Source organism: Giraffa tippelskirchi, chromosome 2, assembly GCF_054371585.1.
Source record: "Giraffa tippelskirchi isolate mGirTip1 chromosome 2, T2T-mGirTip1v1.2.pri, whole genome shotgun sequence".
NCBI classification, from domain to species: Eukaryota; Metazoa; Chordata; class Mammalia; order Artiodactyla; family Giraffidae; genus Giraffa; species Giraffa tippelskirchi.
In genome coordinates this window covers 123,356,023-123,381,997 of record NC_137276.1, presented here as the reverse complement: position 1 = coordinate 123,381,997, position 25,975 = coordinate 123,356,023, and the positions used below count along the sequence as shown (strand labels likewise).

Genomic DNA, 25,975 nt, shown 5'->3' with positions numbered 1-25,975 from the left:
GTGGCTTCAGGGAGATCTGTTTGAACATGATATTGTTGCAGGAAGGGGGACCCCTTCCAGGGCCTGAAACTGGGCCCTTGTCTAACACTCAGAAATGAATTGCCCAAGGAGACACATGTGCTGACAAAGCAAGAGATTTTATTGGGAAAGGGCACCCAGGTGGAGAGCAGTAGGGTAAGGGAACCCAGGAGAACAGCTCTGCCACGTGGCTTGCAGTCTCCGGTTTTATGGTGATGGGATTAGTTTCCAGGTGGTCTTTGGCCAATCATTCTAATTCAGAGTCTTTCCTGGTGGTGCACAGATCGTTCGGCCAAGATGGATGCTAGCGAGAGGGATTCTGGGAAGTGGATGGACACGCGGTGTCTCCTTTTGACCTTTCCCGAACTCTTCCAGTTGGTGGTGGTTGGTGGCTTATTAGTTCCGTGTTCCTTAGCAGGACCTCCTGTCGTAAAACAACTCATGCAAATAGTTACTATGGTGCCTGGCCAGGGTGGGTGGTTTCTATCAGTGGGCTTCCCCTAACAATATGATTCAGTAGCGAGATATTTGAAGAACAGAGTTTTCCTTCATCTCCCATAATAAGGTACATGACAAAGGTGAGCAGAACCATTACTTGAAATTGTGTTGAGGGTTAGCTCATATGACAATCAAGAAATCATAACAGAAAACTGTCATACAGTAAGGTTTGGGAGGAAGATAGATGACTGGTGAATATGTATGAAGGCAACTATTTCAGATGCTCTGTGAACCAAGGCGATTCCAATTGTATCTACTAAATAAAATAAGTAGATATCTACACTCACAGGCCCTGTCAGGATTTGTATAAAATGTACGACAAGGCTGAGCCTGTGTGTTCAAAGTCTTTGATACCCATAAATAGAAAGGACACAAATGAAATGCCCCTTGAGCCATGAACTGTCCTGAAATATAAGGTCCAGATTTTGTGAGGTATGTAAAAAGCAACATTACTAATTACCAGTAATGGGTAAATTAAGGGGAAAAAATCAATTGTGAATGACTAATCAAATAGAATATCTTATTGCTAATTTCCTCCACTGTTCTACTGTCCATATGACTCATGTGACATTTATAAAGCAGAACTAGATTTCCTTAAAAAAAAATCCTGAAAAATTAAAGAATGCTTTCAAAATGAAAAATATGTAGATAATGAAAATAATTGTTTTCTGCTTCTCTGAGTAGAGAATAGAACTGAGTGGGTGTAATGTGCTACCGTCTTTCTCTCTGCTAGGGGTTGTTGGAGCCACCCTGGCATTCATTCCAGACTCTGGCCCTAGACTTGAGGCCCCTCACAGCTATGTTCAGTTTCCCTCACTCCAGAATCACCTGTAATGTGGCAACTTTTCATGTGCAAAAGTGAAATTAATAAACTTACTCTTTGTTTGGGGGTTTTCAAAACAAAAACATACATTAGAGAGAGAGAGAGAGTAGGTGAACTCTCAGCTGCCAAGATAGCACAGATGGGCTCAGGAACAGAGAATGATGTGGATCGGCAGGACCAGAGCAAGCTGTGGGAAGTTTGGGCAGAAGGTCTGAGGCATAAAACAGTAAAGGACTGCTGAATACTCCATGGTAGATGTGCTTGTCCCTTGCCCATATGCCCTTGATAAAAAGACATTTTGATCTCTAAGGTTGACTTGAAAAATTATACAACTTAATCTAGTTTTGAAAAATAACCCTGGTACACAAACAATGGCTCAGTGTTAAAACATGTTTACTAAAATACCAAAGGGTTTTTATATTTCATTACATTGCCTATCCTATGTATCTGATACCCTCAGTTAATTGAATATATCTTAATTCATTTAAAATGCATGGACCTACTAAGTCCTTCATTACACAAGAATACCTCCTTTCAGAAGAGAGGCACAAAAAAGACTTAACCTGTTTGCTTGTTTTATTTTTTTCTTTTTCCCACCGCTACCTATTCTCAAACTGCAATTTACTCTTCTTTCCATTTCTTTAATTTTCTCTTCTTTCTGCAGCCTTTCTCTCTTATTTTTACTCATTTTCCTATCCTCAGCTCACTACTCTTTATATGGCTGCCTTGGGACTCCAGTAATTTTAGCTAGTTAGTGAAATCACTGACCAGCCTTTGGTCTCAATAGGCTAGATATACAAACAGACAATAGCCAGAAGATATATAAAAACAGAACTCTGACCCACAACCTGCTGCAACTAGTCCAGAAAGCTAAACCATATTTTCTGTAGCAGTTGGCCCCAGATGATCAGAACTTTATTAATAACTCTGTGCCAGCTTAGAAATTAGAACCCCCTGGAGAAAGCCTAATATGTACCCCTAACCCATCATGTAGGATGTCCTACGTCTTGTTAGCCTGCCTCCAGCTTCCCCACACCATCAGCATCCAAAAAAACCCTTCCATTTTCTTCACCCTAAACCTTTCCCATTCTGCCTGTCTTTGAGTCTCTACTAAGACACAAGTGACTGTAACGGACTCCCTTGCTAGAGGAAGTCCTGAATATCTAGTCTTTGCTTGTTCTCATTTGGGTGAATTTCACTTATTCCCACAGTTCTTTCATTCTATGAAATTGCCAATTACAGAAATTCTTTGACTAAATACCATGGCTGTCACTCCTCTGGAGGCATCAGTTCTCTCTAGCTCCTTTTCTTCAATTTCCCTACTTTACCCAAGTGCAATCTACCTTTATGAGGCTTTAGAAATGATCTCCTTTTTTAACCACACTTTTTATTTGACTGGCAAATGGTGAAATAGTATTTAAATTGAATGTGCATCAATTCTGGTTCTGAAAAAAAATAAAATAGTAAATTTGTTTCCATAAGTATGATGGGACATCTAATTATCTTTATTTTATCTATCAATGAACATATTCTGAAAAGTCATTTGGTCTTGTGCCAAGTAGAAACTATTAAAATATAATGGGCTTTTTGTCTAAAACTGTTATATAACGCTTGAGAGTTTTCTAATCGTTTGATGCTTTCCATTCTATTCATGCTTTTGTTGCAGTAAAATGTAAAAGAAAATAACCTTGTGTGTGCATATTAGAATTTCAACAGGTAAGGGTTTCCATGGATACTTTTATGTAGCCAGAGAGCTTGAGTGTGGAAAGAAGCATTCATTTCTCATTCTAAGAGATTTTCTTCTGATAAAAAACTCCTGCCAATCATTTTGTATGTCTTGACTTTCTAAAAGAATAAAATAATATATATCATGAGTGTTATGTTGTAAGATATGAGATAGGTCTATCTTAATAACCTTTTCAGTCATCTGGCCTATTCGAGAAGTGCCTTGTCATTTTGTTAAAGCTTGAAAAATCTATGAAGATTCTGCAAGCAACTTTTAATGAGTTTTAAGTATGGCCTTCTAGACTTGTATAAAGCATTTTCTTCTTTTTTTGTTATCATTTAAGGCAGTTTAAACTACCCATTACCAATGCTAAAATTAAGGTTTATCTTTTACTTAAAATAGCTTTTGGAACAGTTTAATCTTCAGTTTTATCTTGACTTGAACATTCTCAAGAGTCTTTGATTGAATCTCACTTCCTGACATCCACCCAAATGAAATTTTTTCCAGCTTTTCTATCTTTTTGAGAAACATCAAAAAAGATGCACAATTTCAGATCATAAAATTACTAGGTTAAATTTTAAGCTATATAGGTATGATGAGCTTGATGAGGTTCTGTGACATTTGAATGAGTGAAATCATTTTAAACAACATGTTTTTAATATAACATCATTTTGCACTGACACGAGCCTAGCAGTTGCAAATTGTAGTCACATCCATAACACTGTTTTAAACAATCTGAAAAATGATTTTATTCTGATTTAAGAGTTGACTCTCAAATATCTTCTGTTTTTACTAGTTAACATGGGCTCTGGGCTCCCTGGTGACTCAGACGGTAAAGAATCTGCCTGCAGGAGACCTGGGTTCGATGCCTGGGCAAGAAAGATCCCCAAGAGAAGGGAATGGCAACCCACTCCAGTATTCTTGCCTGGAGAATTTCATGGCAGAGGAGTGTGGCGGGCTACAGAATATGGGGTTGCCAAGAGTTGGATAAGACTGAGCGACTAGCAATTTCACTTTCAGCTTGGGCTCTGGATAGCATCAAAGTGTAAATTATGATCCAAATGGTAAAAATAAGATAAAATCAAAACACCCTCAACCACCAAACTGCTCAAAGCTATGTTTTGATGACAAAAATTTCATAATTTATTTTTGTGGTCCTTTAATGGACTGGAACTTGGGGGTACAGAGTCGACCGATAAGAAAGAGAAAGAAGGAAGAAAAGAGGCTGAGCCTCCTGAAGGGGACAGAGAGAGAGAGAGAGAGGGAGAGAGGGTGAGAGAGAGAGAGAGAGAGAGAGAGACATGGGGACCAGTGCTCTGATGGAACAAAGGCATTTATTTAACATATTGTGGGCATATATATACTCTCCTACAAGATAGCCCTTTTTAGCAGAAACAGGTATCAAAAATCTAACAAGTCATCCAGAAAGCCAGAGGCTAGAATCATTCTCAATAGAGGGGGTCGTAAAAGTTACTTTACATATAGGAAGGGAAGAGTTGTAAATGGCTGCTGTTCACCATATGGAATTTCCATACGAATGAGATACATGAATTTCTATTATTCCCGAAAGCCAGCTTGCCAGCTCTCTAGCACCTGTATTCAGGTGCTGTTAAGGAACATAGAATTCATGCAAGACTGAAAACAGCACACAGGAAACCTCCTGTTAAATGTATCCTGACAACTTATGATTTCAAATCCACAGATGCAAATGCTTTTCCATTTGAGAACAATATTGCCATGGCACATTATACTACTAGGATAAATGGTGTCAAAAATATGAGTTAAATAATTTTGGAGGAAACAGAAGTGCAAACTATATTTAGCACTAACATTGGGCTTGGCTTTGACTTAAGATGACATTAAAGAAATAGAGCATGATTATATTTCAATTCATAACTTCTGTATAATGACAACAAAAAATGGTATTTTATTTGCAGTGCATGACAAATGATTAAGAGGTAAAGATCCTTAGTCATGAATGAGCTCTTAGAAATCAATAACAAAACACTAATATTCCGGGGGGGGGGGACACAGATAAATATGAAATCAAAAAACTCACTGGCCAAGATTAAGCATATATGAAGATGACTGAGCTGAACAATAACTGAAGGAAAGCAAAATCTTTGTAATATCACATTGTCAAAGATCAAAAACCTAATGTTTGTACAGTTTTAGAAAACAGATTTCAAACACTGGAAGACAAAGTTGATGAGGACTATCTCTTCAGTTGTGGGTAAATCTACAGTTTTGACTCAAAATATAAATTTTGAATATCCTCCCAAAATCCTAGCACCATATGGTACTAGTGGTAAATAACTCGCCTGCCACTGCAGGAGACATAAGAGATACGAGTTCGATCCCTAAGTCAGGAAGATCCCCTGAAGGAGGGCATGGCAACCTACTCCAGTATTCTTGCCTGAAGAATCCCCATGGACAGAAGAGCCTGGCAGGCTATAGTCCATGGAGTTGCAAAGAGTTGGACATGACTGAGTGACTAAGCATGCACAGTCCTAGCAGTTTCAATTCACTGAAATTATTTCAACAAATTAATTGAGCATATTTAAAATAACTATTTAAATATTTATATAAATACATTTACTACACAGAAAATCTGTTGTTAATATATGGGCCCCTAAAAAACTACTTGCATATTAATTTATCAACATACCCAAAAACAATGTGTACAAAGCTCCATTGATAGTAGATAATATTGGGAGGCAGAATTAGGAGAGAAAAGGGCATTTAAGAAGTAAAAAAATATTATACATCACAGATTTTTATGTCCTTTGAAATCTTGAAAAAGATTATTTTTTTGTGAATCAGTTTTACATTTACCTGTGATAAGTGAACATCAGTATATGCAATTAATACTTAGGAAAGCATTGAAATGAAGCCTTACAGTTAAACCATCCTGAGTTTCTCTGTGTAATAACATCTCCACCATTCAAGGTTCTGAGATACAGTCCAATGGCAACAATGAATAGTCAATACGCTTCACTATAGCTGTCTCCAATGCCACCCTTTAGATCACTTTCAAACATTAGCCTTCTCGGTCCACTCTTTCTGATCTACAGTGTTTCCACTGCAACACCTGAAAGACAAGTCCCACATATTTGGGAAGATGGTGGCAGAAGAAATAGCATCAATTTACTATTTAGTATCACAATCATATCACCAAGGGATACCCCTGAAACAAAAGATGGGCATGAAAAAGTCTTAAGTCAGATATATGGCAACAAGGAGGTATCATTTATTGAGATAAAAAAACAAAGTTGGCAAAAGTATCTTCAGTTCAGTTCAGTTGCTCAGTCGTGTCTGACTCTTTGCGACCCCAAGGACTTTAGCACGCCAGGCCTCCCTGTCCCTCACCAACTGCTAGAGTTTACTCAAACTCATGTCCATTGAGTCGGTGATAACATCCAACCATCTCATCCTCTGTTGTCCCCTTCTCCACCCACCTTCAATCTTTCCCAGCATCAGGGTCTTTTCCAATGAGTCAGTTCTTCACATCAAGTGGCCAAAGTAATGGAATTTCAGCTTCAGCATCAGTCCTTCCAATGAATATTCAGGACTGGTTTCCTTTAGGATGGACTGGTTGGATTTCCTTGTGGTCCAAGGGACTCTCAAGAGTCTTCTCCAACAACACAGTTCAAAAGCATCAGTTCTTCAGAACTCAGCTTTCTTTCACAACTCTCATATCCATACATGACTACTGGGAAAACCATAGCTTTGACTAGGCGGACCTTTGTTGGCAAAGTAACGTCTCTACCTTTTAATATGCTGTCTAGGTTGATCATAACTTTTCTTCCAAAGAGTAAGCGTCTTTTAATTTCATGGCTACAGTCACCATCCGCAGTGATTTTGGAGCCCAAAAAAATAAAGTCTGAACTGTTTCCATTGCTTTCACATCTATTTGCCATGAAATGATGGGACCGGATGCCATGATCTTCATTTTCTGAATGTTGAGTTTTAAGGCAACTTTTTCACTCTCCTCTTTCACTTTCATCAAGAGGCTCTTTAGTTCTTCACTTTCTGCCATAAGAGTGGTGTCATCTGTATATCTGAAGTTATTGATATTTCTCCCAGCAATCTTGATTCCAATTTGTGCTTCATCCAGCTCAACATTTCTCATGATATACTCTGCATATAAGTTAAATAAGCAGGGTGACAATATACACAATTGACGTACTCCTTTCCCACCTCTGAACCAGTCTGTTGTTCCATGTCCAGTTCTAACTGTTGTTTCCTGACCTGCATTCAGGTTTCTCAGGAGGCAGGTCAGGTGGTCTGGTATTCCCATCTTTTGAAGAATTTTCCACAGTTTGTTGTGATCAACACAAAGGCTTTGGCATAGTCAATAAATTAGAAGTAGATATCTTTCTGGAATTTTCTTGCTTTTTTGATGATCCAACGGATGTTCACAATTTGATCTCTGGTTCCTCTTCCTTTTCTAAATCCAGCTTGAACATCTGGAAGTTCACGGTTCATGTATTGTTGAAGCCTGGCTTGGAGAATTTTGACCATTAATTTGCTAGCATGTGAAATGAGTGCAATTGTGTGGTAGTTTGAGCATTCTTTGGCGTTGCCTTTCTTTGTATTTGGAATGAATACTGACCTTTTCCAGTCCTGTGGCCACTGCTGAGTTTTCCAAATTTGCTGGCATATCGAGTGCAGCACTTTCACAGCATCATCTTTGAGGATTTGAAATAGCTCAACTGGAATTCCATCACCTCCACTTTCTTTGTTCTTGAAACTATCATTTTCTTTGGTTCACAGTTAAGTATAAACTGACTCCATAGAAAGAGGAACATTCCTAATGATGTCAACTAGCCTCAGGCTTTCTACAACTATGGCTTTCTTTCATCATGCTGACTTCAAATTCCATCTTCTCCCTTCTTCTTTCCTTTATAATTCAATATTCTTTGTTTCACTATGTAAAACTCTCTGCCACACTAGTTTTTCAATCACACACTCTTTGTAATCTCTCAAAAACTATTCATAATGACCACTGGGAATACAAAATCAGATGCAACAATCCAACACTCTCAGATCGTTGATAGGCAAGGATGAAGATAGGCAAGAATTGGTTGTATTTTTCAAGATGAGATCTTAATGATTATCAAGGATGTTGTTTTTAGATGATTCCTTGGAACATGATTCATTATAATATTGTACACTGCTAGAAGAGGGCCTCCATTTAAAAGCTACCCTACATAATTGTATTTCATAACATGTATTCAGTATGTGAATAACACTGTACACAGATTATTGCATTACTTCTGTTCAACATTGCACTGGTAAACTTATAGCCTGAGACATCATAAAGTTACTTTTTGTTGATTTTTATTAATAATAAATAATATTCTAGTTTTGTATCTTTTTCCTCTATTACATCATTGGAGAGTGGTAATTTCCAAAGATAATCATAAATCACTGTAACTTTACACTCTTCCTTAACAACTTACCCATTATAATGGCTTTAATCACGATATGTTCACCTCAAAAATTTACATCCCCCTCTCACACTTCTTAGTCACCATTTTCTACCCTGAGTTTTTTCCTGAATTTCTGCTGAAAGTATTGACTACTTGCTTGAGAGTTCTGTCTAGATAGGCATTTGGAACCAAGTATATTTCACACTGAACTTAGTAATTTCCTTCAAAATATACTTCTCCTTCAAGACAGAGACCTTAGCATAATGCTGGTCTATGACTTCTACCTTACTACTCACTTCTAGTGAGACTTTATTTTTCTGGGCTCCAAAATCACTGCAGATGGTGACTGCAGCCATAAAATTAAGACACTTGCTCCTTGGAAGAAAAGTTATGATCAACCTAGATAGCATATTAAAAGGCAGAGACATTACTTTACCAACAAAGGTCCGTCTAGTCAAAGCTATGGTTTTTCCAGTAGTCATGTATGGATGTGAGTGTTGGACTATAAGGAAAGCTGAGCACCAAAGAATTGATGCTTCTGAACTGTGTTGTTGGAGAAGACTCTTGAGAGTCCCTTGAACAACAAGGAGATCCAACCAGTCCATCCTAAAGAAAATCAGTCCTGAACAGTCATTGGAAGGACTGATGCTGAAGCTGAAACTCCAATACTTTGCCCACCTGATGTGAAGAACTGACTCATTGGAAAAGACCCTGATGCTGGGAAAGATTGAGGCAGGAGGAGAAGGGGATGACAGAGGATGAGATGGTTCAATGGCATCACCGACTCAATGGACATGAGTTTGAGTAAACTCCAGGAGTTGGTGATGAACAGGGAGGCTTGGCATGCTGCAGTCCATGGGGGTCACAAACAGTCAGACTCGACTGAGTGACTGAACTGAACTAACTTCTAACAAGTACCAAAGTCCTCTGAGCTCTATATTCCAAGGCCCTCTCAAACCTGCCCTTCCTTTACAATCCCATTGCCTGCCACTGCCTTAATTCAATACTCATCATCTTTTTCCTGATTTGCTTATGTAGCTCCTGATGTGTTTCCTAGACTTCAGTTTTGCCTTCAAGATGCATTCATTGCAGCCAGAATAATACTCCTGTAGCACAAACCTAATCAAGCTAGTTGGTAATTTTTTTTCCTTTAAAATTATTTACTTTTTATAGAACAAAGATCAAACTCCTTAAAATGTTGTATGGAGTCCCTTATGGTCTGGTCATGGTGATGCCATCCTTTGAAGTTTAATCTCCAGAAATTTCCTTCCATATATAAAATGCTCTCTGGCCTGCCTTACTCCTTGACACTTTGTTCTTTCATGTTTACAAACCTTAGCACTTTCCATTCCTTCTGCCTCGCATGTCCTTCCAACCACCTCACTCTCAGCTTATTCCATGGCTCTCACCCATCAGACTCCTCCTGATGATATGAAGCACCCTTAGCACTACATTTTCTGTGAAGAACACAGAATCCACTGCATTTTCTCCCCAACTCCCAACAGGGTCAGAAATCCTTTACTGTGCACTTCAGTATCTGTCACACATTCCTCCAGTGTCATGATGGATTACGAGTATTTACTGATATGTCAGTTTCTCCACACAAAACTCAGATCATTTGCAGAAGATATCACTAGAATCAAAGTCACGAGAATTGAGCATGAGGACAAGTTTTGTCAGTCCTTCATTGTATAACTTCAGAGCTGTCAGTTTTAAGTTATAAAATGAGGGTCCTGAATCGGATGACACCTAAAGTCCCTCCCAATCTTAATGTTCTATAATTATTTCCAAGTAGCATCCATAATATGTATATGGAATTGTATATTTTTAAAAAGATATTTCTAGAACTCCAACTATATGCCTAGGATTGTGCCACATTTTGAAATATATTCTATGTTTGCCTTCTCGATAGAATTAGGCCAATTTAGAGGTACCTTTCTAGATTTAAGCAAACAAAATAGTAAAATGTAGGAGAAAAATACTCAGTACATTACAAGTAATATATGTTTTAATAACTGTAAATGTAACAAACTATTTCATATGGTATAAGTCAAAAAGTCAATATATTTGCTCAAATGCTTTCATCAGTTGTGAAAATATGTTTCAGAAATCCATGAGTTTTGATAAGACAAGTCTGTTGATACAGTTTTTATTTCTCATGGCAAGATGTCTAAGGAAATACAATTAAGTTCAAGGTGAAAGCATGTCTTTTCAGATTTTCACAAAGTCCAAAGAGTGTGTGTGTGTGTGTGTGTGTGTGTGTGTGTGTAGGTAGGCCCTAGTGTTCCATAGCTATGTATCCCACTTATTTGGCTTTTCTCAATAATTTATTTGACAAGCACATCTTACCACTACTTTCTGCACAATACCGTGTTGGCACCATGGATATAAAGGGTCACACGAGGAATCCAAACCCAGCCAAAAGTACATGCAGGTCCTGGACAAAGTCAACCCATGAAGGTTCTCTTCCCACTCCTACTCCTGGTTCTTCCTAGCATCAAGGAGAAAACTCACTGTGATAACAATATTATTCAGTACATTGCATTTCCATTTGCCAAGTACTTTAACCTAGTATCAACTCAATAATCAATGATAATAATAATTTAGCATCAATTCTTCCATGATAACTTCTTTAGAACTTCATCAGCTTCAATAAAATTACTAATCTTTCACTTGTTGTGCTTACCTCTAGTAAAGCAGCCATCATATGTGTAGGTATTGTCATTTTCCTTGTTTCACAGAGGAGGAAAGTAGGAGACAGAAATGGTACATAAGCTGTGTAAGTTCACAGAGCTAGGAAGTGGTACCATTGGAATTTAAGCCCAGGGAATCTAACTCTAAGTGAATGCTGCTAAATGCCACATTATAGTTTTATCCTGGGGGAATTAGAACAAAGAAATTTCAAAACAAACAAAAAAAGGACACATGCAGCTTTCAAGGAGATTTGGAGTCTATAAAGAGAGAAAGCTTTGGTCTTGAAGATGCTGAGATTTATGGGCCAATTAGATGCACGCGGTTGAGCCTCAGGTCTTTTTAGTACCAGCCAATCAACCTGCTTCCTCTTTTCCAAGCCATCGCCTGGCACGGAGAGCTCCAGGCATCTGAGATCCTGAAAATGGATCTGTCCCTCTGCTGAGATTTGTTCCAGCCCAGAAATAGCTCTTCCCTTGTGGGCGGAATGTAAAGAACTCTTAACAAACCGTGGATAGTTGCCCTGGGGGAGAACACCATCCAGTAGAGAAAACCAAGAGAAATGTGAATGGAAATTAAAGCATAATAAGGACTTAAATACCAGTGCAGTTAAGAGCCAGTGAATGCCACGGTGGACAAAAAGCAATGCTTTGTTCCACTGTTCAGAGAAGGAGAAATCACTTTGCAGTTGTGCTGTCTCGAAGGAAATAGAGCCTTGGGCTCAACCTGGAAAATCTGGTGGTTTCACTAACTGTGGGCGTGGAAAGGGGGTATTCTTGGAGAAAGAAACAGAGTAAAATTGTGGCATGAGAAATGTGCACTGCATTCTCAAATGAGGATCTTGAAATGTCACTATTGGAAAAGCCGGTTGGATTGCAGTGTGGGGGAAGAGTTAGGAATAGCTCAAGACCAGGTGCAGATTTGGAAATGAAATGATAGAGCTCTTCATGATCCCTAACTTGTAAAGCTAATTAAAACAAGTTCTCACTATCCAGGCTTTTAAATAGAAGCCTATAATGGATGCAGCATTCAGAACAGGGAACACATGGTAGCCCGATCCTATTATGGATCCGAGTTAAGGGATTCCTGCTTATTTGTCCTCCTGGTGTCAGAACTTGTAGATGCTTATAACTGAGTCACTGTTAGAAAGATTTCCACCACCAGCAGTTACCTGAAGATGAATTTAGGCCCCCATAGTCTGGAGAATGCCTAGGAAAGCAGTGATATATATTTTGTATATTTTTCTTTAATCGAAAAAGAAGAATAGCTAGCACCTTTAAGTGTTTGCTTCCATTAAAACAAACCAACCACACATTTCTAAAAGGATATTTTGTGCATTGAAACAAGAGAAGACACACACAAAATGTTCTTAATTGCTCTGAATTCCACCACGAAAAAGATCTCCATTATAAACATAACTATATGTGGTCTTTCTTTTCTTGAACTGATTGATTTGTCTCTTTATTTATTTATAATTTGTAGCAAATGTGTGAAGTTGCCATGTCACTATTTTTCTTTTCCTCATACTTGAAGGACCGTGTCCAGACTTTTTATTTGTCTGACACTGTGCAGCAGTGACTTAACTAAATTCTCACTATTCTCATTGATTCATAGTCTCTCTCTCACTCTCTCATTTTCCCTCTGTGGTACAGTGTGAGAATCAGGGTGTGTTCATTTCTGCATTCAGTAGACTTTCCCTAAGGCTAAGATTAGAGGATACCTGGGTTCTTTCTTCTGAGATTTGATTCATTGTCCTAGACGAGGGTTTTGTAGGTCTGGTTGGGGCTGCACTCCATTTCCTTTAGGAGGTAAGGGTGGAAGGAAAGAGTACCATTATACTTTGAATCAATTTCCAAGTTCAGAATGCAGCTGGGGGAATTTTATTTCTGAGAGCATCAGCTTCCTTTTTTTTATTTTCCTCATTTTACCTGTAATATCTTGTAGCAATTTCTACCGTGGCCCTATTCAAGCAAAGATAGTTAATTATAGTTTGCTTTTCTGAATATCCGGGAATACAGTGAGAATATCAGGATTTAGTGAATGCACCATACTGACTTCTGAATTTGAAAGCACTTTGAATCTTACATGTGCTGGCTTTCTTCTCTAAAACCTTCCACTTCCCTCCAGAACCTACGTTTCATTCTTTGATTGTTATTGAAGCTAACATTGTTGCATTAAGCTCATTTTTTCTTTTGTTTTATTGTTAGTATATTTTTTATTTGTTTAATACATATATATATAGAGAGAGAGAGTCAGGATATATATTTATTTTTTTATTTATATATAAAATGTGTTCTGCTTGTTAGGAATCAGGGGAGAGAATTTTATGTAACTTAGGACTCCGCAGTCTGGTACTAACAAATATTCTGGTGACTATCAAGAAACTTCATTCCGATAATAGTCCTCACAGATTTTTATTTCTCTTATTTTCCCTTTTTATTAATATCAAAAAGAGAAATAGTTCCTCACTTAAACCACATTAGAACTGGGAAAATTCCAATCTAAGGCCCCAATTATATTCTTAAATCTTCTGACATTTTAAAAGTTAGGGGTAAAAAATAAATAAATTAAAAAAAAAAAAGTTAGGGGTGTTTCTTTCTTTTTCAAGACTATCTAAGAGATTGACTTATAAGATACTAATTGTTCTTAAGATCCTTGAAATAAATTACATTTTGCTTGGGCACACTTTAGAACATATTGCCCTAACAAAAACCGTAATAGAGTCTTAAGATGTAATGAATAGCCTGTCATTGTGTTACCTATTCTGACAAACACATTTAAGGAGATTTAATATCATGTATTTTTAAAATAACCATAATGAAGGGCATAATATAAATATCGAGTTATCTGAGAAAAAATTTTAATCATTTTATGACACGTTACAGAGGAACTAGAAAGGAATATACATTGTAAGTGGAAGATTTAGAGAATGAGTAATAGCAATTCACAGAAGCCAAGACAAGTCAACGATGACTGCTAGGTACTGAACGAAGGAGAGTTATTTATGCATCTAAATAGTAAAAATTAGAAACAACCTAAATATCCAACTTGATGAAAGTGAAAGAGGAGAGTAATAAAGTTGGCTTAAAACTCAACCTGCAGAAAACTAAGATCATGGCATCTGGTCCCATCACTTCATGGCAAATAAATGTGGAAGCAATGGAAACAGTGACAGACTTTATTTTTTGGGGCTCCAAAATCACTGCACATGGTGACTGCGGCCATGAAATTAAGAGACGCTTGCTCCTTGGAAGAAAGGTTATGACCAACCAAGACAGCATATTAAAAAGCAGAGACATTACTTTGCCAACAAAGGTCTGTCTAGTCAAAGCTATGTTTTTTTCCAGTAGTCGTGTATGGATGTGACAGGTGGATTATAAAGAAAGCTGAGCACTGAAGAATTGATGCTTTTGAACTGTGGTGTTGGAGAAGACTCTTGAGAGTCCCTTAGACTGCAAGGAGATCCAACCAGTCCATCCTAAAGGAAATCAGTCCTGAATATTCATTGGAAGGACTGATGCAGAAGCTGAAATTCCAATACTTTGGCCACCTGATGTGAAGAACTGACTCATTGGAAAAGACCCTGATGCTGGGAAAGATTGGGGCAGGCAGAGAAGGGGATGACAGAGGATGAGATGGTTGGATGGCATCACCGACCCAATGGACATGAGTTTGGATAAACTCCAGGAGTTGGTGACGGACAGGGAGGCCTGGCATGCTGCAGTCCATGGGATCACAAAGAGTTGGACACAACTGAGTGACTGAACTGAACTGAAATATCCAACAATAGTGAAATAAGTAAATAAATTTTGTAATGTCAACATAATGGAACATTGATTTTGTTCAGTCACTAGTCATGCCCTACTCTTTGCGACCCCGTAGACAGCAGCATGCAAGGATTTCCTGTTCTCCACCGTCTCCCAAAGCTTGCTTAAACTCAAGTCCATTGAGTCTGTGATATCATCCAACCATCTCCTCTTCTGTCACCCCCTTATCCTGCTGCCTTCAATCTTTCCTAGCATCAGGGTATTTTCTAATGAGTCGGCCCTTTGCATTGTGGCCAAAGTATTGGAGCTTCAGCTTCAGCATCACTCCTTCCAATGAATATTTAGGATTGATTTCCTTTAGGATTGACTGGTTTGATCTTGCAGTCAAAGAGACTCTCGAGAGTCTTCTCCAAAATCTCAGTTCAAAAGCATCAATTCTTCAGCATTCAGCTTTCTTTATGGTCCAACTTTCACATCCATACATGACTACTGGGGAAAAAAAAGCTTTTACTAGATGAAACTTTGTCATGATAATAATGTCTCTGCTTTTTAATATGCTGTCTAGGTTGGTCATAACTTTTCTTCCAAGGAGCAAGCATCTTTTAATTTCATGGCTGCAGTCACAATCTGCAGTGATTTTGTAGCCCAAGAAAATAAAGTCTGTCACTGTTTCCATTGTTTCCCCATCTGCTTGCCTTGAAGTGATGGGACTGGACGCCATGATTTTTGTTTTCTGAATGTTGGGTTTTAAGCCAACTTTTTCACTCTCCGCTTTCACCTTCATCAAGATGTCCTTTAGTTCTTTGCTTTCTGCCATAAGAGGGGTGTAATCTGCATATCTGAGGTTATTGATATTTCTCTCAGCAATCTTGATTCCAGCTTGTGCTTCATCCAACCTAGCATTTCATATGATGTACTATGCATAAAAGTTAAATAAGCAGGGTGACAATATACAACCTTGACATACTCCTTTCCCAATTTTGAAGCAGTCCATTGTCCCATGCCCAGTTTTAACTGTTATTTCTTGACCTGCATACAAGTTTTGCAGGAGGCATATAAGGTGGTCTGGTATTCCCTTATCTTGAACAGTTTTCCACAGTTTGTTGTGATCCACACAGTCAAAGGCTTTGGCATAGTCAATAAAGCAGAAGCAGATGTTTTTCTGGAACTCTCTTGCTTTTTTGATGATCCAATGGATGTTGGCAATTTGTTCTCTGGTTCCTCTGCCTTTTCTAAAACCAGCTTGAACATCTGAAAGTTCACAGTTCACATACTGTTGAAGCCTGGCTTGGAGAATTTTGAGCATAACTTTGCTAGCATGTGAGATGAGTGCAACTGTGTGGTAGTTTGAACATTCTTGACATTGCCTTTCTTTGGGATTGAAATGAAAACTGATCTTTTCTAGTCCTGTGGCCACTGCTGAGTTTTCTAAATCTGCTGACATATTGAAAACAGCACTTTCACAGCATCATCATTTAAGATTTGAAATAGCTCAGCTGGAATTCCATCATCTCTACTAGCTTTGTTTGTAGTGATGCTTCCTAAGGCCCACTTGACTCTGCACTCCAGGATGTCTGGCTCTAGGTGAGTGATCACATCATTCTGGTTATCTGGGTCATGAAGATCTTTTTTGTACAGTTCTTCTGTATTCTTGCCACCTCTTCTTAATATCTTCTGCTTCTGTTAGGTCCATACCATTTCTGTCCTTTATCTTGCCCATCTTTGCCTGGAATATTCCCTTGGTATCTCTGATTTTCTTGAAGAGATCTCTAGTGTTTCCTAGTCTATTGTTTTTCTCTATTTCTTTGCATTGATCACTGAGGAGAACTTCTTATCTCTCCTTGCTATTCTTTGGAACTCTGCATTCAAATGGGTATATCTTTCCTTTTTTCCTTTGCCATTGGCTTCTCTTCTTGTCTCAGCTATTTGTAAGGCCTCCTCAAACAACCATTTTGCCTTTTCACATTTCTTTTTCCTGGGGATAGTCTTGATCCCTGCCTCCTGAACAATGTCACCAACCTCTGTCCATAGTTTTTCAGTCACTCTGTCCATTAGATTTAATCCCTTGAATATATTTGTCACTTCCAGTGTAATCATAAGGGATTTGATTTAGGTCATACCTGAATGGTGTAGTGGTTTTCCCTACTTTCTTTAATTTTAGTCTGAATTTGGCAATAAGGAGTTCATGATTTGAGCCATAGTCAGCTCCAAGTCCTTTTTTTTTTTTTTTTTTTTTGCTGACTGTATAGAGCTTATCCATCTTTGGCTGCAAAGCATATAATCAGTCTGATTTTTTTTATTGATCATCTGGTTATGTCCATGTGTAAAGTCTTCTCTTGGATTGTTGGAAGAGAGTGTTTGCTACGACCAGTGCGTTCTCTTGGCAGAACTCTATTAGCCTTTGCCTTGCTTCATTCTGTACTCCAAGGCCAAATTTGCCTGTTACTCCAGGTATCTGTTGACTTCCTACTTTTGCATTCCAGTCCCCTATAATGAAAAGGACATCTTTGGGGGTGTTAGTTCTAGAAGATTATCGTAGAATCATTCAACTTCAGCTTCTTCAGCATTACTGGTGGTGCATAGACTTGGATTACCATGATATTGAATGGTTTGCCTTGGAAACAAACAGAGATCATTCTGTCGTTTTTGAGATTGCATCCAAGTACTGCATTTCAGACTCTTTTGTTGACCGTGATGGCTACTCCATTTCTTCTAAGGGATTCTTGCCCACACTAGTAGATATAATGGTCATCTGAGTTAAATTCACCCATTCCAGTCCATTTTAGTTCACTGATTCCTAAAATGTCAATGCTCACTCTTGCCATCTCCTGTTTGACCACTTCCAATTTGCTTTGATTCATGGACTTAACATTCCAGGTTCCTATGCAATATCATTCTTTATAGCATTGGACTTTACTTCCATCACCAGTTACACCCACAACTTGTTTTATTGTGGGTGTTGTGTGCATTGTGGTGTGTTGTTTTTGCTTTGGCTCCATCTCTTCATTCTTTCTGGAGTTATTCCTCTAACGTTCTCTAGCAGCATATTTGGCACCTACTTACCTGGGGAGTTCATCTTTCCGTGTCATATCTTTCTGCCTTTTCATACTGTTCATGGGATTTTCAAGGCAAGAATACTGAATTGGTTTGCCATTTCCTTCTCCAGCAGACCACGTTTTGTCAGAATCTTCCACCATGACCCATCCATCTTGGGTGGCCCTACACGGCATGTCTCATAATTTCATTGAGTTAGACAGGGCTGTGGTGCATGAGATCAGTTTGAATATCCTCTTCTATCACAACAGTATTCCTAATATTTTTTGGCATGCCTCTTTTAAATCCTCTCTTTATCCCAGAAAGATTATCTTCAGTTCCATAAGACAGTTCTTCCTATAACATGGTTTCCAAACCCCTAATAGCTCAGGGCCTCCACCTTTAGAAATCATGATGAAATTTTCCATCAACATATTGGTTCATCTGGGAACTGTTTCCCACCATCTCCTTCCTTGTATGGTTCTATGTGAAAGCACCCAAAAGGGGAACTTGCATAAGATTCACAAAGCAGGAGGAAGTAGAAGTCATTATTTCTAAAGGTCTTAGCAGGCAAATACAGTGATGAACAGATACAGAAGGTGCTTCTAGCATTTCACTTTGCCCTCATGCTTGACCTCTGTACCAAATTTAGGTCTTTTTCTTGATTGCAAATCCTTCTTCCTCAGAACAGCCCTAGCCCACCTCTAGTCAGTCACTTGGCAGAAGACACAATGAGATAGTAACAAGGAACAACAGTGCTATTCCATAAAAGTATAATGTAAAACACATAAACAATTTAAAATTTTCTAGCCAAATTAAAAAGGTAAAAAGAAACAGGTCAATTTTATATACATATATATGAGTGTGTATATATTGTATATATGTATATATTATATTATATACATGTTATATATGTATATTATATATATATATGTATTATAAGTGTATATGTATGTATATATACAGCCATGCTCCATGACATGCAGGATCTTAGTTCCCCAACTAGGGATCAAACCCACGCCCCCTGCAGTGGAAGCACAGAGTCTCAACCACTGGACCACCAGGAAAATCCCCAAGTCAATTTTAATAATGTATTTTATATAACCCCACATAGCTAAAATGTATTGCTTTTACACATAGACAATATTAAACATGATTAATCAAACAGTAAGGAGGCCAATATAGCAAAAAACAGCCAGTGACGTGGAAGATAATAGGAGACAAGGTGAAAATATAGCCAAGAACCAGTGCATACAGGGCACTGTAGACCATGATAATGGTGTGAGATTTTGTAAGATGTAATGAGACTTTCAAGCAGAGGAATGGCATGAGCTGACTTACATTGTTGAAAATGGCTCTGATGCTCAGTGGAGAATAGACAGAGAGGAGAAATCCAGATTAGAGTGCAGATAGGAGGCTTTTTCAATGACCTAGATGAAGATGATGAGGGCTTGGACTAGGATCATGGTATAAAAATAGTAATATATGGAAAATCTGTGATATATTTTCAGGGTAGAATAACAAAATCTGCCCATATTTGAATATGTAATGTGAGAGAGGAAAGAAAGATTTATGGATGGTGTCTATCTTTTAGAATTAAGCACTTAGAAATGATAATGCCATTTACCATGGGAAGGAAGGCTAAGAAAAAAATGTTTGTTTTGTTCGGTTCTATCATAAAATATGACTTTAAATATTGATTCTTCCTTTGTCATTTTGATAAGCATATCTTTATCTAAATCACAGGCAAAAATCTTGAACTGAGAGCTAATTATAGAGTTTATAGTTCCATTCAGCTTAATACCCAAGCATTAGCATTACATCCAAAATATAGTTAATTCATCTTACTCTACTACTTATTATCAAAAAATGCTTTTACACACTTTGCTCATAAGTATAAAATTCATTCATTGCTATTTGTCATTTATGGCATTACTTTGACCTCCCAAATTAGAAACCTCATTTCTTCCTCCCCTGCTTAGCCTGGACCACTTTTTCAACAGATCGTGCCTATATCCTCTAGTCCCTCAACTCTTGTCCTTCCAGCTCATCTGAGTCACCAGTCCCTAACCATCTGCTTACTCAACAGATACTTCAAAGCGGCCAAACACTGCTGGAGAAAAATTGTGTAACTGGATTGCTTGGACTTTTCACATATTTACCACTTCCAACCTCAACTCAATCCTCAGTATTGCTGGGCACCACTCTCATTTGCCTCTGTTCATATATCTTTCCCACTCACTAAGGTCACCATTTTATGTTTTTGCACTCATCCTCAACCTTCCACTTTTATATGCAGGAGGAAAAAATACTGCTTTCTAGAAAACCAAATGAATACTCCAGGTAATTAATTTATTCCAATTTTCTCCTCCAGCTAAAACATTATATATATATAATTAATACATATTTATATGTAGATATATTAATACATTATTAATATATATATTATAATTATATATTAATACTCATCCTTCGCCATCACATTAAACCTGGGTCTTGTATTCATCTCCAAACATTGTTCCAGATCGTGTTCCATCATCGAATTTTCCCTGTTCATTGACTGCTTTTTCTTCCTAAATAAATATGCTTAAGTCGCCTCTCATCCTAAAGAAAATCTTCTGCTCTCCTTGGTTCCTCCTAAGCTAGTAAACTGATCTCTGTCCTCCTTTCACTGCAGATTTCATTAGAAAGTTTCATAATCTGCTATAATCACATCCCTCTACTGAATCCCCTCTTCCCTGAGTTATCAGTAGCCTACCAGTCTTAAATTCAATAATCTATTTCACTTCTTTGTCCCATTTAGCATCTGTATAGCTTTTAATGCTGTTGATCATAGTCCTCCTTGAATTTCTCAACTCTTAGATCCTGGCCCTGATTCCTCTGATCAATTCTAGATTTTCTTGATTGATTCTTCTTCATGATCATTTGAGGATGGTACTTTGAGTCCTTCCTACATACTTACTTTTCTTCTCATGCTCATTCCTCTCCTTGAGTGACAGGATCCACCCAGACAGCCTACTTTCACTTACTGTGACAGCCAAGCAAATAGGCTGCTCAAATCTCCTACGGTGAGGAGCAAAGCTGACTGACAGCCCTAGCTGACCCCCTTACAGGTCAGCCACTACATCTGCACCCAGGCCAGGCTTCTGTGGGCTGCTCCCAGCCAACGACTGAATGTGGTTAGATTTGAAAGCAGTCCCAGCCCTGCAGCCCACAGGACTCTGTTTTGGTTCTAGGACTCCCTTCAGCCTGGAGAAAACTTTCTTAAGATTGCACTGCCATCTTGGACTCTGCCCAAACAAACCTCCTTCCTCCCACTTCTTCTTATATCACAGATGTCAAACTAGCATTGTGGTCTATGGGTCTCCCTGTCTTCCTCTTCATGAGTGTTTCCCCCAATCATTCTGTTGCATTCTTGATTCTGTCTTGGCAACTACCTCTTAGAGGATCAAATTTAACATATCTACATACCAGCAGCTGATGAATATATCTCCAAGTCCTGCCTTGAGCTTAAAATTCATATATAAACTACTTTCTCAATAACTTCTCCCAGGTGATTCAAATGTATCTCAGATGTAATACATGTCATATTAAATTCCTTATTTTGCCATACACCATATTCCTTTCCAGCAATTCTTGCCTTGTGTAGTCACACCATCTTCTATCTTCTGCTGATCACCTCCTTTTCCATGTGTTCAACTCAGACATTTATTAAACTGTTTGGGATGTGTGCCATGTCAGTTATGGACTCTGGTTTTCAGTCATGCCTCTCTCCAATTCTGTATTCACAAAAGGCTTTCCACAAACTAGCTCCATCATATATTTGCTGCTTTATCACTGTCACTTCCTCATTCATCCATCATTCTGCCCATCATTTCTCCCACTCAACCAAATAAATATCCTGAACTTGCTCATGGCTCTAAATCTCTGAAGGTACAATTTATCATCCCCAAATTTCTCTGTTGCTCAATTTCTACATGTTTTTCAAGGTGCAACTAAAATGTTACTCAGAGAAGCTCCACTCCCAAACCAGCTACCACCATAGACAAAGATAGAAAATATTTCCTCTTTATTATCTCTGTATGATGTATAGACTGCAATTACAGTAACCACTTTTATATTTTGCTACAATTATGTATGTATTATGTATGTATTTCCAAATAGGAAAAGGAGTACATCAAGGCTGTTTATTGTCACCATGCTTATTTAACTTATATGCAGGGTACATCATGAGAAACACTGGGCTGGATGAAGCACAAGCTAGAATCAAGATTGCTGGGAGAAATATCAATAACCTCAGATATGCAGATGACACCACCCTTATGGCAGAAAGTGAAGAAGAGCTAAAGAGCCTCTTGATGAAAGTGAAAGAGGAGAGTGGAAAAATTTGCTTAAAGCTGAACATTCAGAAAACTAAAATCATGGCATCCAGTCCCATCACTTCATGGCAAATAGATGGAGAAACAGTGGAAACAGGGGCAGACTTTATTTTCTTGGGTTCCAAAATCACTGCAGATGGTGACTGCAGCCATGAAATAAAAAGACGCTTATTCCTTAAAAAAAAAGTTGTGACCAACCTAGACAGCATGTTAAAAAGCAGAGACATTCTTTGCCAACAAAGGTCCATCTCGTCAAGGCTATGGTTTTTCCAGTAGTCATGTATCGATGTGAGAGTTGGACTATAAAGAAAGCTGAGCAGTGAAGAATTGATGCTTTTGAACTGTGGTGTTGGAGAAGACTCTTGAGAGTCCCTTGGACAGCAAGGAGATCCAACCAGTCCATCCTAAAGGAAATCAGTCCTGAATGTTCGTTGGAAGGACTGATGCTGAAGCTGAAATTCCAATACTTTGGCCACTTGATGAGAAGAACTGACTCACTGGAAAAGACCCTGATGGGGAAAGACTGAAGACGGGAGGAGAAGGGGATGACAGAGGATGAGATGGTTGGATGGCATCACCGACTCAATGGACATGAGTTCGAGTAAACTCCAGGAGCTGGTGTTAGACAAGGAGGCTTGGCATGCTGCACTCCATGGGGTCGCAAAGAGTCGGACACGACTGAGCGACTGAACTGAACTGACCTGATGTATGTATTCTGTCCTTTCACTAAGACTTTGAAGCAATGAACCATGTATTATTAGTCTATATCTGTCTAATTCCTTGAATGGTACTTCCATCATAGTAGATATTCAATAAATATTTGTGGAATTAACTGAAGCAGCAAAGAAATTAAGTTAAGTTATATTGATTGGACTTTTCTTGAGAAACGCATACTAACTTTTAATGATTATCTCAGTGTTTCTTAAAAGCTTGAAAATAATCTGTTTTGTTCACTGTCTCCATCAAACTAGTTAGGTTTGAGGCCACTACTCAAAATTCAAATAAAAATCCAAGGCTAATCTATCATTTTCTTAAGTAAGGCACAATCACATTTGAGCAAAGCAAACTGCTGATATTATGTAGGTGTTTAGGGAAGAGTTTGTTTTGAGACGTATTTGTTACTGAGGTAAGACTATGGTATCAGTGTTAGAAACTGACACAAATACTCTACAAATATTTACTGAATATCTACTATGATGGAGGCACTTTTGTGTTGGATACAAAAGTGCCTTCTGTGTTTGTTATAGAAGAAGAACGGGTGCATGTCAGCCTTAGAGTTGTGTTCAGGTTATTGAGTCTGCCACGGATGTAGTGATTTCTTAGAACCATGGCTATGAAACAGTCAATTATTGACTAGACAGGTGTAAAGAAATTTCAGTTGGATGTTTTTGTGATACAATAGATCAGTTTTTTACTAGGAGTGTGAGGGGATTTCTTTTTTATCCTCAGATATTATGAGGATACTTATATTCTGATTTCTTACCTTAGTTCATGAACTTTAGATTCTCTAATATACTCTAGGCTTACAAAATCATAGATACACACATGCCTTTTTCCTACAACCAGTTAATTAGATACAGGAATATCATAATAAATGTCACAGTTTTGTGTCACACAGTTTTCCCTGGAGGGTTTATCTTTTGCTTAGAGGATAGATCAATGAAAATATTCATGCAAGGAACTTTCTGAATTGGGAACTATCCATAAAGCTGCTTTCATTTTGGTTTTTTTTGTTGTTGTTTTGGTTTGGTTTGGTTTTTAGTAATAAGAAGCTCAAGAGCTATAACACAGGAATTCATCGCTGAGTCAGCTGTTTTGAAAGTTATTCTTTAGAAACGCAGACAGCAGAATGGATAAGTGCGCCCACATATATGAAAGCTGTGTTAATCACTTTTTACATATTATCAATTAATCTCCAAAATCACCAAGTAGGTGTTCTTATGTCCATTTCTATGGGGGGAGAAAAGGAACTTAAAGGGGTTAAATACGTTTTTTAACCTCATAAAGCTTGTAAGTGACAAAATTAGAAGTTGAATCCAGATTTCTATTTCAATAGCAAAAAAAATTTCTCCTTGTATCATACTGTGGTTCAGACAGTAAAGAATCTGCCTGCAATGTGGAAGACCCATGTTCAATCCCTGTGTTAGGAAGATCCCCTGGAGAAGGGAAGGGCTAGCCACTTCAATATTCTTGTCTGGAGAATTGCACAGAGGGGCCTGGCAGGCTACAGTCCATGGGGTCACAAAGAGTCAGACATAACTGAGCCACTAACACTCACATAGCAGACTTCCTGTCACAAAGAAAAGTTGAGTACCTCAGTTTCAAAGAAATTAGTCTGGAGACAGCATACAGTGGAAATTGGAAAAAATTCTCTACCAGTCAACCTAACCTGGAACAGTTATGCTAAATGTATATTTCTCACTGGCTGTTGTTTTGTTTTTTCTTTAATTATCACTCACAAAGCAAAAACTAAAATATTCTTAAATTTAGAAAGTTACCCAATTTCCATATTCCAGCTATTCTCATACAAACATGTGCTGTGCAGAAAGCCACCCTACAAGAGAGGGTGATATAATTAGGTTCCAGTGGGTGTATAGAAATGGTTACTTCAACATATTCACATTTCAAAAAGGAGTCTATATGATTCAGTAATTCCATCTCTCTATCTACACCATGCATTTTTAAATGAGTGAAATAAACATACAAATCTCTGTAAAACATAATCAAAATATGAAAAACACACATGTCTAGCTTACATTATTGGGGTTTTCTATGAGTCTTACGGGTTACTAAGCACTAACTTAAAACAAGAAAAAAGAGAAGAATGAGTTAATATTTTTTAAATGCATGCAAGGAAGTCCTATTCACTAACTTTGGACAGATAACAAATTCAACCATTTTAAATTATACTTAAGAACAAAGGTTTGGTTTTACTTTTAGTGATACAATTATAATTCAGATTGATTTTTTATATTTTTGATTGTGAAAAACAGGAGTGGACAGGATAAAACAATTGCATATACACAACCTGAAAATCAAATCAGACTATCACAAGCACAACTTTTTCTTGAAACTAAGCCAATCCAGTAACTTCTTTTGTGAATATTCAAAAATATAGCATTGATTAATGGCCTTAAATGTGACCTTATAGAAGATATACTATTTTCATTAAACTGCTTTGTATAGCATATATTGAATATACAGGTACCTTTAGAATTTCAACAAATTTTATTGACAGTGAAAAACATTGCACAGCATATTCAATATACTAAATATAAATTCTGGTTTGCTAAACTGTTTTATTTATTTTTGAATAGGTAATAACATGTAGCAGAGAACACAAAGAGTAAAAGTTTCTCCTAACTCTGTCCTCTTGCACCCCAGATCCCAATGAAGGGAACTAATATTAAATACCATGGTTCAAGAAAAGTTCTCTAAAATAAAGACTTCGGTCTGTATATTGAGTAGCTCCACCTTTTATTCCCCCAAATCAATCCAAAACAGTTGACTGTGAGACATATCCTAGTAAAATCATTAAACTTTAAAAACGAAAGAACACTTTGGGTTTCTAGGCAGAAAAAAAAAAAATCAGAAGGAAAAGAAAT

General features: G+C 37.8%; 1 long non-coding RNA gene across 1 annotated transcript; it reads left to right on the top strand.

Moving 5' to 3' along the window:
- The first annotated feature begins 466 nt into the window (after positions 1 to 466).
- On the top strand, positions 467 to 25,975 carry LOC145539132 (uncharacterized). The gene is made up of 3 exons (XR_014077590.1): positions 467 to 596; positions 22,213 to 22,355; positions 22,913 to 25,975. It is a non-coding gene; the product is annotated as an uncharacterized LOC145539132 (long non-coding RNA).